Source organism: Carcharodon carcharias, chromosome 32 (genome assembly GCF_017639515.1).
Source record: "Carcharodon carcharias isolate sCarCar2 chromosome 32, sCarCar2.pri, whole genome shotgun sequence".
Lineage (NCBI taxonomy): Eukaryota > Metazoa > Chordata > Chondrichthyes > Lamniformes > Lamnidae > Carcharodon > Carcharodon carcharias.
In genome coordinates, this window is record NC_054498.1 from 8,014,167 (window position 1) to 8,028,223 (window position 14,057).

The window sequence follows — 14,057 nt, forward strand, 5'->3', positions numbered from 1 at the left end:
GAAATATATTGAGGCCTCGTTTATTCAACATCCACATACAAACAGGAGTATTCCAATACAATATAAATTTGGCAGTACATTTCTAAAGAGCTTAGTGATTATTCCGAGCTCTCAAGTATACTTGATAAAATATCTGAATAAAGGGAAAATATATTTCCTCACCACCTTAATGGTCTTCATTCTTTGAAATTTCAATGTCTACCAAAGTTCCTGCCAATTGTTGCCTTGAAAGGCTTGGAGCAATTTTACTGTTTTGCTCGATATTCTTGTTTTTATACACTTGGATAGAACCTTTCCATTCATGATTTAGATCACTGACTTGTGGGTGCACAGTAAGTAACCCTCTGCACGTTATCCTAACAAAACTACGAAGATTAACTGCCAACTTCAAATTCTATAATATTTATTCCTTTACTTGTTGCATCCCTTCCTTTATCCAATCAGAAAGAATGAAGATGGAAACATAGCACACTTTCACATTTTGTAATGCCAACGTTGATGCAAAGTCACAACTAAAACTTCAGAATATTTTTATTAAAAAAATACATTAGTCGAAATCATAATGAAAACTTCCATGCTTAGGAAAATTTTCCCAATTGCTGCAGCCTTAGAGTGTATTAGTACAGAGTGTATTCTGTAACAAAGGGTAGATGCACTACCCATATCACACCTTAGAAGGGTCACGAAAAGCATTGTCAAATGCTCTTGTCACGAAGTGCCTCATACATCAAGTACTTTTCGGCAATGGATTGAATAAATTTTAGATGGAATGGATATGGGGCTGTTTCTTTTTGGATATTTAACAAACATAGGGTGGGATCAGTATAATAGGCATTTTATGAAATACTAAGATTAATGTTATGATTAGTATATAAATGAAAAGGTTCTATGTAAGTGTGCAACACAAGTGTGTTAGAAACCAGAGATAGCTTAACTAAGTTATATGTGTATTTGTGTGTGTTATGAATAAGGTATATCTTTAAAGTTTAGTTTAATTTGCATTTCTGTATTTGGGCATTAAGAAAGGGGGGAACTTGAGTTTTGGTTTCATTTTAAAAAATGCCTGCATTCCATAAGGTTTTGAGGCTCTTGAAGGGAAGTTATAACAAACATGGTAGAAAAACTGTGTTGACTAGCAACAGGGCTCCAGAGAGGGGGACCCACAGAGCCAGAAAACTCAAAAAAGTAGTTTCAGTTCAATTGAAAGGAGTTGCCAGGAGCAGCAGCATAGGAGAGGGACAGATAGCAACGCCCAAACTATAGAAGTGACCAAAATCAGGGAGTGGAACAAGAGAAAGGTCCCAAGGCGACCTTCCAGTCAAAGGAAGAACAGGAATCTGGAAAAGGTCCTGTTAGAGCAAAGAGCAGAGGAAAGTACCAAGCTTAAAGGGAGAAAGCTGCATGATGCAAACTTAAAGCAAAATAGGCTTGGGAGAAGCCAGGAGATCCGAGGAGACAGCCATAAGTTGGTGACTCCTTACTATGGATATGTGATTGGCACAGCTGAGTATCAAAGAGTGTGTAGAAGGCAAAGTTTGAATGCATGTGGCGATCCAGGGGAGTAGAACAGAAGAAGGAGAGATTAAAACCCTGGAGGTGAGCCTTTGTGGAAAGTGAGTTGGCTCATGGTGCAATAAGCATCTGGGGGGAGTCGATGAGAGATCCATAGCATCTTTTACTTGGTTTCAGTGGTGTGCCTGATCACATGTCACCTATTGGTTGACATGGACTGTGTGCTTATTGTTATCATGAGAGAATATGATAGCTTTTGTAACTTGTGTTATCTTATAAATCTAACTATGTCTGTAAAGGTATAGGTGTGGGTGAAGGAATATTGTAATAAAGTTTATCTTTTCTTGTTGAATAAATGTTTTATTCTTATGTTAAAGATTCATCAGCTAGCTACTGTGACTCTGTTCAGGAGCCACCCTCCACATTTCTAAGCAAAAAAAAATATAAAAGTTAGAATCTATCAAGCCAGGTTCCACCCTGGTATCTGGCTTGTCCAGTAGTAACATCAGCTGGGATCATAATACGAGTACTAAGAAAAACAGTAAAATTGTTCAAAACCTCTCAGGACAATGAATGGGCAGATGTTGAATTTTCAAAGAATGAAGACCTTTAGGGTGGTGAGTTAAAATATTTTTCCTTTATTCAATTATGAACACAACAGGGCATTGCAGAAACTAGCAATGACAATATGAAGGATGTATATGGTCGCAGCACCAGTCTATCTGAGTTAGTGAAACTAAAACAACAAGGGTATGTTAGAAGTATATAAATCATTCTAAGGTGGTTGCCTTACCAAAAACTCCCACTGTGCAATGACCAATTCTTCCACCAACTTTGTCTTTCCCCATACATCCTGCACTGACCTGCCGGAAAGTGAAACAAGACAATGGATTCTATTACCCAAATCACTAATTTTAGTAATCGATTTATCAAAGCTAGTGATAATCAAAATAAAGCTTTGTACTATCTATGACCTATTGCTCCTTCAGCTATGTCCTTCAACAGATTTATTGCTCTACAAGCTTCTTTACTTGCATTCATTAATTGTCCATCCATGGGATTTTAATTGCCAGAGGTAAAACCATTGTTGCTTCCTCTCTTGCTAGCCAGAGACAAATGGAATGAGACAAAATGAGCCATGGTTAGGGTTATACCATTACCCTACAAACCACAACCCATGTACAAAGACAGATGAATTTCCAATGACTGAGAAAAATTATACCTACACCAACACAAGGAAACTGTTTTGGATTTTATAAATGCTATATACTCCTATGCCTATGTTCATGTTTCGCAACAAAGAGATAATCTCATATCCTTAACTTTATAATATTAACACTCCCTTTGAGTCCATAGCAGTCTTTCTGCACCAGTTTTTAAATATCTACAGTGAAGACTGTACAGTTTTTACTAAAAGCTTTCATAATTTTCATTTAGCATAACTATGGTTTTTACTTTAGACAACTGCAAAAATAGGGAGAATACAGAATATGGCAGGAAATGCAAGTACTCTTGGTCAGCTGGCTACCTTCGCCTTAGGTTCAATAACACAATGCATAGACTGCAAACCTTTATCCCTGGTCTTAGCAGCAATAAATTTTAATCAATGATCACAACTGGCCTATTTAAGACAAGGAAGGTAGACAACAAATGCTGGACCGACTAGTGACAGCCACATTCCCAGAATGAATAAGACTAAAATCTAGATCCTGTTCTGGCTTCAACAACTGAAGGGGGACAAGAAAGCACAGTTGTATATTTCTAAAACCATAAAGGGCACTCAGTACAAAAGGCTGAATGCTCCTGCACAATCAATGTTTTGTTTTAAATACAATGCACACACACATAATGCAAACCGTCTGATCATTTTCAGCCAAGGCTCCCAGCTTTTTTGTTCTAATGCCCTTGACCTAGTAACTTGTAACTGAAACTACAGTCTGAGCTGTAATTCATTTGGCAAAGCACAACAGAATGTAAATGGTCGTTCAAAGTAAAGTCCCAGACAATAATGTGATTAATCAAAAAAAACTATAGCTAAATATTTAAGCATTATAAAGACCAGATTGCTTCAGAATCACATCTTTGATTGCTCAAACTTAAACAAAAATAACATTTTTTGATGATGCCAGGATAAGTAGGTATTGGCCTGGTGACAGCTTATAGGAAGTAACTGATGGAGTAATATTCATTATTTTAATTTAATTTGAAATTTAATTTCAATTTTAAACTCTCAATTTAAAATTGGAATAAGGTGTGGCAGATAATTAAAGGCCTAACTTCTTCAATCCTGTGTATCCTCTATAAAACAGCCTAATATTTCAGCATAACGAAGGGACATACTGTACCATGTAATGGTAGAAGTAGATTCACTGAGGAATTCAAGACCTTTAACTCATTCAGATGAAGCAGGATTTATTGGTTAGGATTTAAAAAGCAAACCTACTTTTTTGCCTTAAAAATAGTCCCAATTTCATGTTCACATTGCAAGCTCGCCCTTTTGATTATATATTTGTTTCTAAGCTTTCCTGATGCTCATAACCCTTGGATTGAGTCTCCAAAGAGAAAGTTCCCAATCGTAGCCAAGCCTTTGAAGGTAACATTTTTTTCTTTAATGTTACCAACAGCCAGCTCAAACCAGATATTCGGTCTTGAAACCTGCCAAACTTTACACCTGAAATCAAGAGTTTTGAAACTTTTTCCATGTGAGGACACCCCCTGCAAATATTGTCACACTATTAGAGACCGTTACTATCCTTGCTCTAACTTCTAAAAGACAGTAAGCGACTGAAAAACTGCCATAACTACAGAGAAGTATAGAAGAACAAAAAAACATGAAAGGACTGCAACAAATGCAGAAAACACAAGACAGGGCATCAGAAATTACGCAATCCTGTAGAAATCCTAGTAATAAGCAGCTCAAAAATCCATGTCTAAATTGGATCCAGCATATCTCAAATGTAAGTGAATATTTGCTTTGTGGGTGGGGGAAAGTGTATCCTCTTCTCTTTTGAAGTCTCTGCCTGTCACACACCATCTAATTCTTAACACTCTATATCCACTAAAACCAGTGTTGCATTCCCAGAAGATTGCCTAATGACCCTGCATCAAAGGAACGGCGTGGGAGCTTGGAAAGATCAGAGGGAAAAAAAATAAACATTACAGAAATGTAAAGTTTATAACCAGAGTTCATGCTCGTACTTATATGCATAAAAGCTAAACTGATCATTTAAATCTGAAGTGTCTAACCTTTTTTGCATGGGACATGTACTACCTCGCCTCAGAAACTACATACAAAGCTTAAATCCTGTTCTTATTAATTCTCACATATCTCATGTTACTGGGGCTAACACACCTTGATTTACGATTAATCTACACATAAAACAACAGTGCCAAGAGCATCTCTTCCCAAACTTCCATGTCCAAAATTCAAACGGGAGAACTAGCAAATTAAAAATAAGCACACATTGAATAGACTGGTGAGGTGCATTTTGAACACCCTGACTTAAATTGGTTTCTTTAATAAAGAGGAATGATGAATGAGTATTTTAATAGCGATGTACAGCTTTTCTCAAATATAGAGGGGAAAGTGTTTAGAACGGACAAAGAAATGAAGGAAATTGTGTCATCTTTTTCATCTCTTGTAACATGAGCAGAGGTGCTGCAGCTCAGAAGCAGTATTGTAGTCTCTATCACTTTTGGCTTCAGCAATATTCAGTTTCATTCCTTATAGCGAATGTCAATTCATGAAACAGAGCCAAAGGCAGAATGACATACAGCATATAACCTAGTTATTAACAGGGCTTCATTATAACTGCCATTTAGAAACTCCTTCCTGGGTGCTGGACTACAAACAGGTGCAGACTGTAGTGCTTGTGCCAGTTAAAAGCCTAAGAGTAAATTTCACCTTAATATTTTATACTGTAAGGAGATTAAGAACAACCAGTTAAGTGCAACTTTAAGCAAAGTTGTTAGTATAGTACTCTGCTCTCATAATACTTGATAAATTGGTATGCATCTAATCAACTATTTTGGAAGGGCCATCTCTCATGGCCTTGAACTTGCTGCCTATGAGGGTGATGGAGGCAGAGACGATTAATGATTTCAAACAAGTATTGGATGGGCACTTGAGGGAAATAAAACTGCAGAGCAAAGGGGATGGAGGGGGCAATGGCACTGGCTGGATTGCAATACAGAGTCTCGCATGGACTCAATGGACCTATGCAATTTGTTATGACCACAGCCCATGTTAATTGCTGCGCAAACCAACAAATTTGGCTTATAGGCCATGCCCTTTTTTTGTATTCAGAAAACAAGAGGATGACGTCCTGATCTCAGCAGCAAGAGTCCAGGAAAACTTCTGGATTTTAAAAGTAAATGTTTATTAACAAGAATAAAAGTAAACTTAAGCACACAAGCTAATAGAGTCAGAGGTCTACAGCACAGAAAAAGGCCCTTTGGCCCATCGAGTCTGCACCGGTCAAACAAATGCCTAACTATTCTAATCCCATTTTCCAGCACTAAGCCCATAGCCTTGTATGCCATGGCATGCAGGTTACAGTTGCACAATTGAGATTAGTCTTAAAAAACACAATCCCCTAAGAAGACTCTCTTACTTGGACAGATCTACAAATATATACCTTCCAGGCAACAGTTCCTTATAGATGTTTAACTATAAAAAGCCAGTAATATTACCCAAGGCAAACTGTGGCAGCATTAATAAAGGCATACCACATGATTTATAACAGTCTTCCACTCTGCTGTGGAAATTCAAGACTTGAAATAGAACAGGACAAGACTTTTCTGGCTTGACTGGATGGCTGATTCAAACCACATCTTCTCCCAGCCCAGAGCCACAGCTCAGCAGCTACATCTCACAGCTCCAGCTTAAACAGCTCCCTTAAGCTCTCCATGAACTCTTAAAAACCATTTTTCCCTTTCATCCCAGCATATCCATGCAAAATATAAGGCTAAAGCATTTGCAAGAATCTTCAGCCAAAATACCAAGTGGACGATCCATCACGGCCTCGTTCAGAGGTTCCAGCATTGCTGATGCCAGTCTTCAGCCAATTCGATTCACTCCACGCGATATCAAGAAACAGCTGATGGCACTGAAAAGGCAATGGGCCCTGACAATATTCCGGCAATACATCTGACGACTTGTGCTCCAGAACTTGCCACGCCCCTAGCCAAGCTGTTCCAGTACAGCTACAACACTGGCAACTACCCAGCAATGTGGAAAACTGCCCAGGTATGTCTTGTACACAAATAGCAGGATAAATCCAATTACTCTCGATCATCAGTAAAGTGATGAAAGGGGTCATCACTTGATAGCAAATGGCTATCAAATGGCACTAGCTTAGCAATAGCCTGCTCACTAATGCTCAGTTTGGCTTCTGTCAGGGCCACTCAGCTCCTGGCCACATTACAGCCTTGGTTCAAACATGGACAAAGGAGCTGAACTCCCGAGGTGAGGTGAGAATAACTGCCCTTGACATCAAGGCAACATTTGACCGAGTGTGGCAGCAAGGAGCCCTAGCAAAACTGGAGTGAAAGGGAATCATCAATCAATCTACAAGATGCACTGCAAAAAACTCACCAAGCCTCCTTAGACAGCACCTTCCAAACCCACGACCACTACCATCTAGAAGGACAAGGGCAGCAGACACATGGGAACACCACCACCTGGAAGTTCCCCTCCAAGCCATTTACCATCCTGACTTGGAAGTATATCACCGTTTCTTCACTGTTGCCGAATCAAAATCCTGGAACGCCCTCCCTAACAGCAATGTGGGTGTACCTATACCACATGGACTGCAGTGGTTCAAGAAAGCAGCTCACCAACACCTTCTCAAGGGCAATTAAGAATGGGCAATAAATGCTGGCCTATCCAGTGAAGCCCACATCCGATGAATGAATTAAAAAATGAATACAGCATTGCATATGCAAAACTGAAAAACCAATTTTCTTTAAAATTTGGTAAGGATGAAATGTCTGGAATTTGACTGAAGACATAGTGAGCAACAAAACATTGGAAGAAAGGAATATCACCAGTAGCCTGAGCAAGATAATGTGAAAGTCATAAGCAGTCTCAATGAACTAATGCAATAAAACTTACTCATACTCTACATATTAGAGGTTTATATTCTACTCATTTCCTTCCTGTAGAACTATATGATGCATTATATTTGCAAAAATTGTAGCTCTGGCTGAATTATCATTTGTTTCTAAACTTAATTTTTTTCCCATAAATTTGGGTTAAAAATCATGAAATCTGCAATGAACTAATGCATGCTTCTTCAATCAAAAATAAAACCGAATGATTGGTAACTGAACAGATGGCTAACACTTTTGGAAGAAACAAGTAAAACAAGAAATAAATAGTGAGTTGAAAGGAATTGCTATGCATCATAATATGCCATAAGAAATTTTGCTCAGCCGTCCTGGGCTTAACAGGCAACTGATTCGGTGCTCATTGGAGAGCAAAGTGCTCTCTGTACCAAACAGCTACATGCATTTCATCAAAATGGCAATTTTTTAATTCACCCAGTTACCCCAAAAGCTCCCTCATTTATCTTTTCAGTTTATCTAGCCAGGATCTAATAACCTGATCTTTACACAGTAATTACTTAATTGCTATCCAATTAAACCTAAATCAGGCTTACTCTAATTAAAGATAGTGGCTAATAATGTTGCAGAAATTGCAGTAAATCATTTCAGAGACATTGGGCTTGGTTTTAACTCTGTGCAAGTAGCTGGTTTTGAATGAGTTAAAATCTCTTACATTATCTAAATTTCTGTCACAGGAGAAACCAAATGCAATGGCAAAAGAGAGGTTCCAGCACAGAAGACATCGATGGGTTGTGCACACACCATGGCTTTCAATTGGTGCCAATCCTAAAGTTTAAAAATGCAACTTCAATTAGATTATCCATAATGGAAACCCCTGTGACAATATGTCGTCGAATAACAAACTAATGTGCTAAAGGCCAATTTTTAAAATCCCAGCACAGAGGTAAATTATGATGTGCAGTTTGCGTGTACTGGGCAGTATCAGACAAACAGACCTGATTGGTGAACTGACAAGCATAAACTGAGGTCTGTATGAAGAATGGATGCTGCCGTTATCTGCAATCTGATTTATTGCTTTGATTCCTTCCACACCATTGCCTTGATTATTTACTGCCATTGTAAATGCACAAATATCTCAGGAAAATGCCACATCTAAATATCAAACGTAAAATATCAAAGATATCAAACACTCTCCCCTCACACTTCTTGCTTTACCATTCCACTCTTAAGAAGAGTGACTTTTGTTGGTATACATTCCTAAGGTACTGGCAGTTCTGTGGTGTGAGCCAAGACAGTGATTGCCAGCAGACTATTGGGAATGGGAGGACAGGGGAGAAACATTGGGAACTCCAGTATTTGCTTTGCTGTTATTTGATAGGAGATTTAGAGTTCATAAGAGAATCTATGTACATTTAGAGAACAATGAAAGCCATAGTAGGGGCACTTCAAATATTATTAATTTATATCCTGTGTCAAATTACTGCCCACCCTTTTGTTAAAGAGCCAGATTACTTTGGATCGCCATCAACATCCAGGCTCATTCTGATGGTATAAGTTACACAGTTTGTTCATTGGCTTCCTGGAATGACAACCTAAAAGTTGACCTTTGGCCCAGTCATGATTCTGGAAATGGTTGAACAAGGAAAAGTTAATAGTGATTGAACTTAAAAAAAGAACACATCTGTACTAAGTTAACATGATCTGGCATCTTCAGCTTGGGTTAATTGGTTAAACTCTTACTGCTGAATCAGAAGGTTCTTGGTACAGGCCCCACCAGGGGTTAAAGCATATCAGCTAAACTGATAGCTCAGTGCGGTATTAAGAAAGCGCTGCATTGTTGGAGATGCTATTTTTTTGAATGACTTCAATCTGAGGCTTAATCTGCATGATCAGATGGATGCAAATGATTCAAGGACAACATAAAGAAGCTGAGATAAAAACAACTCTTTTCTTCTCCGCCGACGCTGCCAGACCTGCTGAGTTTTTCCAGGTAATTCTGTTTTTGTTTTGGATTTCCAGCATCCGCAGTTTTTTTGTTTTTATCCCTGTTTAATTGACTGCCACTGCTCTTCCAGAAATGCCTACCTCCTTGAAGAAGTTCTGTTCTTCTCTGCGACAAGATTTCCGTACCTCTCTTTTGCCTTGCTCACCTTCATTGTTTTCCATTTCCCTCCTGGTGTTTGACAAGGTGTTTACTAAAACCCGCTTTCATAGCCATATCTCCTTTCTCAGTGACTGTCTCCATTTCCGACTTACCCCACGTGGATTTCAACTGAAATTCCACCCCTCGTGTTTCAAACCCACCCAGGATTACAGGCATCTCCGGGACATAAAACGTTTCTCGGACTGCTGTTCCCGTCACATTCTGAAATCCACATTCAGTGCCATGCACCGCCATATGAACACACTCGACCTCTCCCTCCAGCAGCACCGCCGTACCCTTTTTCAAAGCTGCGTGTGCCCCCAGTTTCATTTTATTCTTCGGCTCATCCGACGCCTCAACAAGAAACTTTTTCTCTTTCTCTCAAGTGCTAAGAAACGCAAGCTTCAACAACTCATCGACACCAACACCCATCTAGGATCCTCCACCCCTGCCTGTCCTTCCGTCCCCACCCCATCTTCCAATCCCAGCCCCAGCCATGTATTCACTATACCCCCTGACCTTCCCCTCTCCGATGCTGAACGTTCAGTGCTCAGCAAAGGACTTAGTTTCATACCCTTACGCCCTCACTTCAATGAATTTCGGGCGCGGCACGAAGCTGAACTCTTCTTCCGCTGTCTTCATCTCCAGGCTCAGTTTTTTGGGCAGGAGTCCTCTCCCCATTCAACGGATCCTTTCACCCACCTCCAATATTCTCCCTCCACCTGGACCCCTCCCTCTGGATTCTTACCTTCTCTTGATCTTTTCATTAAGAACTGTCGGCGCGACATTAGTCGTCTCAATTTCTCTGCTCCTCTCACCCATTCTAATCTCTCTCTGAACTTACTGCACTCCATTCTCTCAGGTCCAACCCTGATATTGTCATCAAACCCGCTGACAAGGGTGGTGCTGTTGTCGTCTGGCGAACTGACCTCTACCTCACGGAGGCTGAGCGTCAACTCGCAGACACTTCCTTCTACCTCTCCCTGGACCATGACCCCACCACTGAACATCAAGCCATTGTTTCCAGGACTGTCACTGACCTCATCTCCTCTGGGGATCTTCCTCCCACAGCTTCCAACCTGATAGTCGCCCAACCTCGGACGGCCCGCTTCTATCTCCTACCCAAAATCCACAAACAGAACTGCCCCGGTAGACCGATCGTGTCAGCTTGCTCCTGCCCCACAGAACTCATTTCTCGTTATCTTGACTCCCTTCTCTCTCCCCTTGTCCAGTCCCTTCCCACCTACATCCGTGATTCCTCTGACACCTTATGTCACATCAACAATTTCCAGTTCCCTGGCCCCAACCGCTTCCTCTTCACCATGGACGTCCAATCCCTCTACACCTCCATCCCCCACCGGATGATCTGAGGGCCCTTAGCTTCTTCCTCGAACAGAGGCCCGAACAATCCCCATCCACAACTACTCTCCTCCGTCTGGCTGAACTTGTTCTCACACTGAACAATTTCTCCTTCAACTCCTCTCACTTCCTCCAAATAAAAGGTGTAGCTATGGGTACCCGCATGGGCCCCAGCTATGCCTGTCTCTTTATGGGGTATGTGGAACATTCCTTGTTGCAGTCCTACTCCGGCCCCCTTCCACAACTCTTTCTCCGGTACATCGATGATTACTTCGGTGCTGCTTCATGCTCTCGTCGGGACTTAGAAAAATTAATTAATTTTGCTTCCAATCTCCACCCCTCCATCATTTTCACGTGGTCCATCTCTGACACTTCCCTTCCCTTCCTTGACCTCTCTGTCTCAATCTCTGGTGATAGACTGTCCACCAATATCCATTACAAACCCGACTCCCACAGCTACCTCGACTACAGCTCCTCACACCACGCTTCCTGTAAGGACTCCATCCCATTCTCTCAGTTCCTTCGCCTCCGTCGCATCTGTTCCGATGATGCTACCTTCAAACACAGTTCCTCTGACATGTCTTCCTTCTTCCTTAACCGAGGTTTTCCACCCACGGTCGTTGACAGGGCCCTCAACCGTGTCCAGCCCATCTCCAGAGCATCCGCCCTCACGCCTTCTCCTCCCTCCCAGAAACATGATAGGGTCCCCCTTGTCCTCACTTATCACCCCACCAGCCTCTGCATTCAAAGGATCATCCTCCGCCATTTCCGCCAACTCCAGCATGATGCCACCACCAAACACATCTTCCCCTCACCCTCTCTATCGGCATTCCGTAGGGATCGCTCCCTCCGGGACACCCTGGTTCACTCCTCCATCACCCCCTACTCCTCAACCCCCTCCTATGGCACCACCCCATGCCCACGCAAAAGATGCAACACCTGCCCCTTCACTTCCTCTCTACTCACCGTCCAAGGGCCCAAACACTCATTTCAAGTGAAGCAGCATTTCATTTGCATTTCCCCCAACTTAGTCTACTGCATTTGTTGCTCCCAATGTGGTCTCCTCTACATTGGAGAGACCAAACGTAAACTGGGCGACCGCTTTGCAGAACACCTGCGGTCTGTCCGCAAGAATGACCCAAACCTCCCTGTCGCTTGCCATTTCAACACTCCACCCTGCTCTCTTGCTCACATGTCTGTCCTTGGCTTGCTGCATTGTTCCAGTGAAGCCCAACGCAAACTGGAGGAACAACACCTCATCTTCCGACTAGGCACTTTACAGCCTTCCGGACTGAATATTGAATTCAACAACTTTAGGTCTTGAGCTCCCCCCTCCATCCCCACCCCCTTTCTGTTTCCCCCTTCCTTTTGTTTTTTTCCAATAAATTATATAGATTTTTCTTTTCCCACCTATTTCCATTATTTTTAAATATTTTAAAATCTTTTATGCTCTCCCCACCCCCACTAGAGCTATACCTTGAGTGCCCTACCATCTATTCTTAATTAGCACATTCGTTTAGATAATATCACCAACTTTAACACTTATGTGTTCTTTTGTCCTGTTGTTTGTGACATCTTTTGATGATCTGCTTCTATCACTGCTTTTGCCTACAACCACACTATCCCCCTCCAGTTTTCTCTTTCTCTCTCCCCCCCCACCTTAAACTAGCTTATATTTCAACTCTTTCTTGGACTCGAACTCAAGTTCTGTCGAAGGGTCATGAGGACTCGAAACGTCAACTCTTTTCTTCTCCGCCGATGCTGCCAGACCTGCTGAGTTTTTCCAGGTAATTCTGTTTTTGTTATAAAGAAGCTGAGTGCAGTAGTAAGATTTGGCCACCCATTTCCATCACTCCCAAGCCATTAAAGCTATATTATAACATTCCAGCACCTCTTAAAAACAGTGCAAATGCAGAAGTAGAATTATAATGTAGAATGGTCCATTGGTAATCATATTTGGTGGGAGCATGTGCGTAAAACAGGACTACACACCCTTGCCTTTCTGTTAATTGTGGTGTTCGAGAGAAAGATAAGGCATGCAGGCTGTTAACAGAAATGGTCACTCACAGAGAACATTTGGGGAACAATAAACAGCTAACAGTACCCATGAGCATGTGTGTCGGGGGACGGGGTGTCATTGCTTCAGCTAACATAAACCAAGCGCAGTCACGCACTAATTGCACAAGCTCCAAACTACATCGACGCATTCACAGAGCCGTATGAAAGATTGGGCCTTAGGCTAAACGTCTGGAAGACAAAAGGTCCTCGACCAGCCTGCTCTCGCCGAACAACATTGCCCCTCCACCCCGACTATCAGGATCCACGGTGAACCACTGGGCAACATGGATCATTTCTCATGCTTTGGGAGCTTCCTCTCAGCGAGGGCAGACGTTGATGATTAAACTCAACATCACCTCCAGTGGGCCAAAGCAGCCTTTGGCTGACTGAGGAAAACAGTGTTTGATGACAAAGACCTCAAACCTGGCGCCAAGCTCATGGTCTACAGGGTTGCAGTGCTACCTGCCCTCATGTATGCGTCAATGTATGGACAACGTACAACAGATACCTTAAATTCCTGGAGACATATCACCAACGATGCCTCCGTAAAATCCTGCAAATTTAATGGCAGAATAAGCGCTCCAATAACAGTGTCCTCTCTCAGGCCAACATCCCCAGTATCGAGGCACTGGTTATGGCTACATTCAGCAGGCCATATTATCCACAGGCCTGACACAGGACTCCCAAGACAAGCTCTCTACTCCAAGCTTCGTCACTGCGAGCGGTTATCAGGAGTGCAGAGGAAACATTCCAGGGACGTTTTCAAAGCCTCCCTGAAAAAATACAACATTCCCACCACTATGTGGGGGAATCTCTTGCTCAAGACCACCCAAACTGGAGAGCTATCCGCGAAGATGCCAACCATTTCAAATCTCTCCAACAAGCCCAGGTGGAGGCCAAGCACAAGCAGCAGAGG

The 14,057-nt window shown here is 41.9% G+C and overlaps 1 protein-coding gene across 3 annotated transcripts in view; it reads right to left on the reverse strand.

The window, feature by feature from the left end:
- peak1 (pseudopodium-enriched atypical kinase 1) overlaps nt 1-14,057 on the reverse strand; it is a 205,507-nt gene that overhangs the window by 110,117 nt on the left and 81,333 nt on the right. For all 3 annotated transcript variants that reach the window (XM_041178382.1, XM_041178383.1, XM_041178384.1), the window contains exon 2: nt 2,306-2,375. The gene's annotated coding sequence lies outside the window, so the exon portion shown is untranslated. The remainder of the gene's footprint in view (nt 1-2,305; nt 2,376-14,057) is intronic.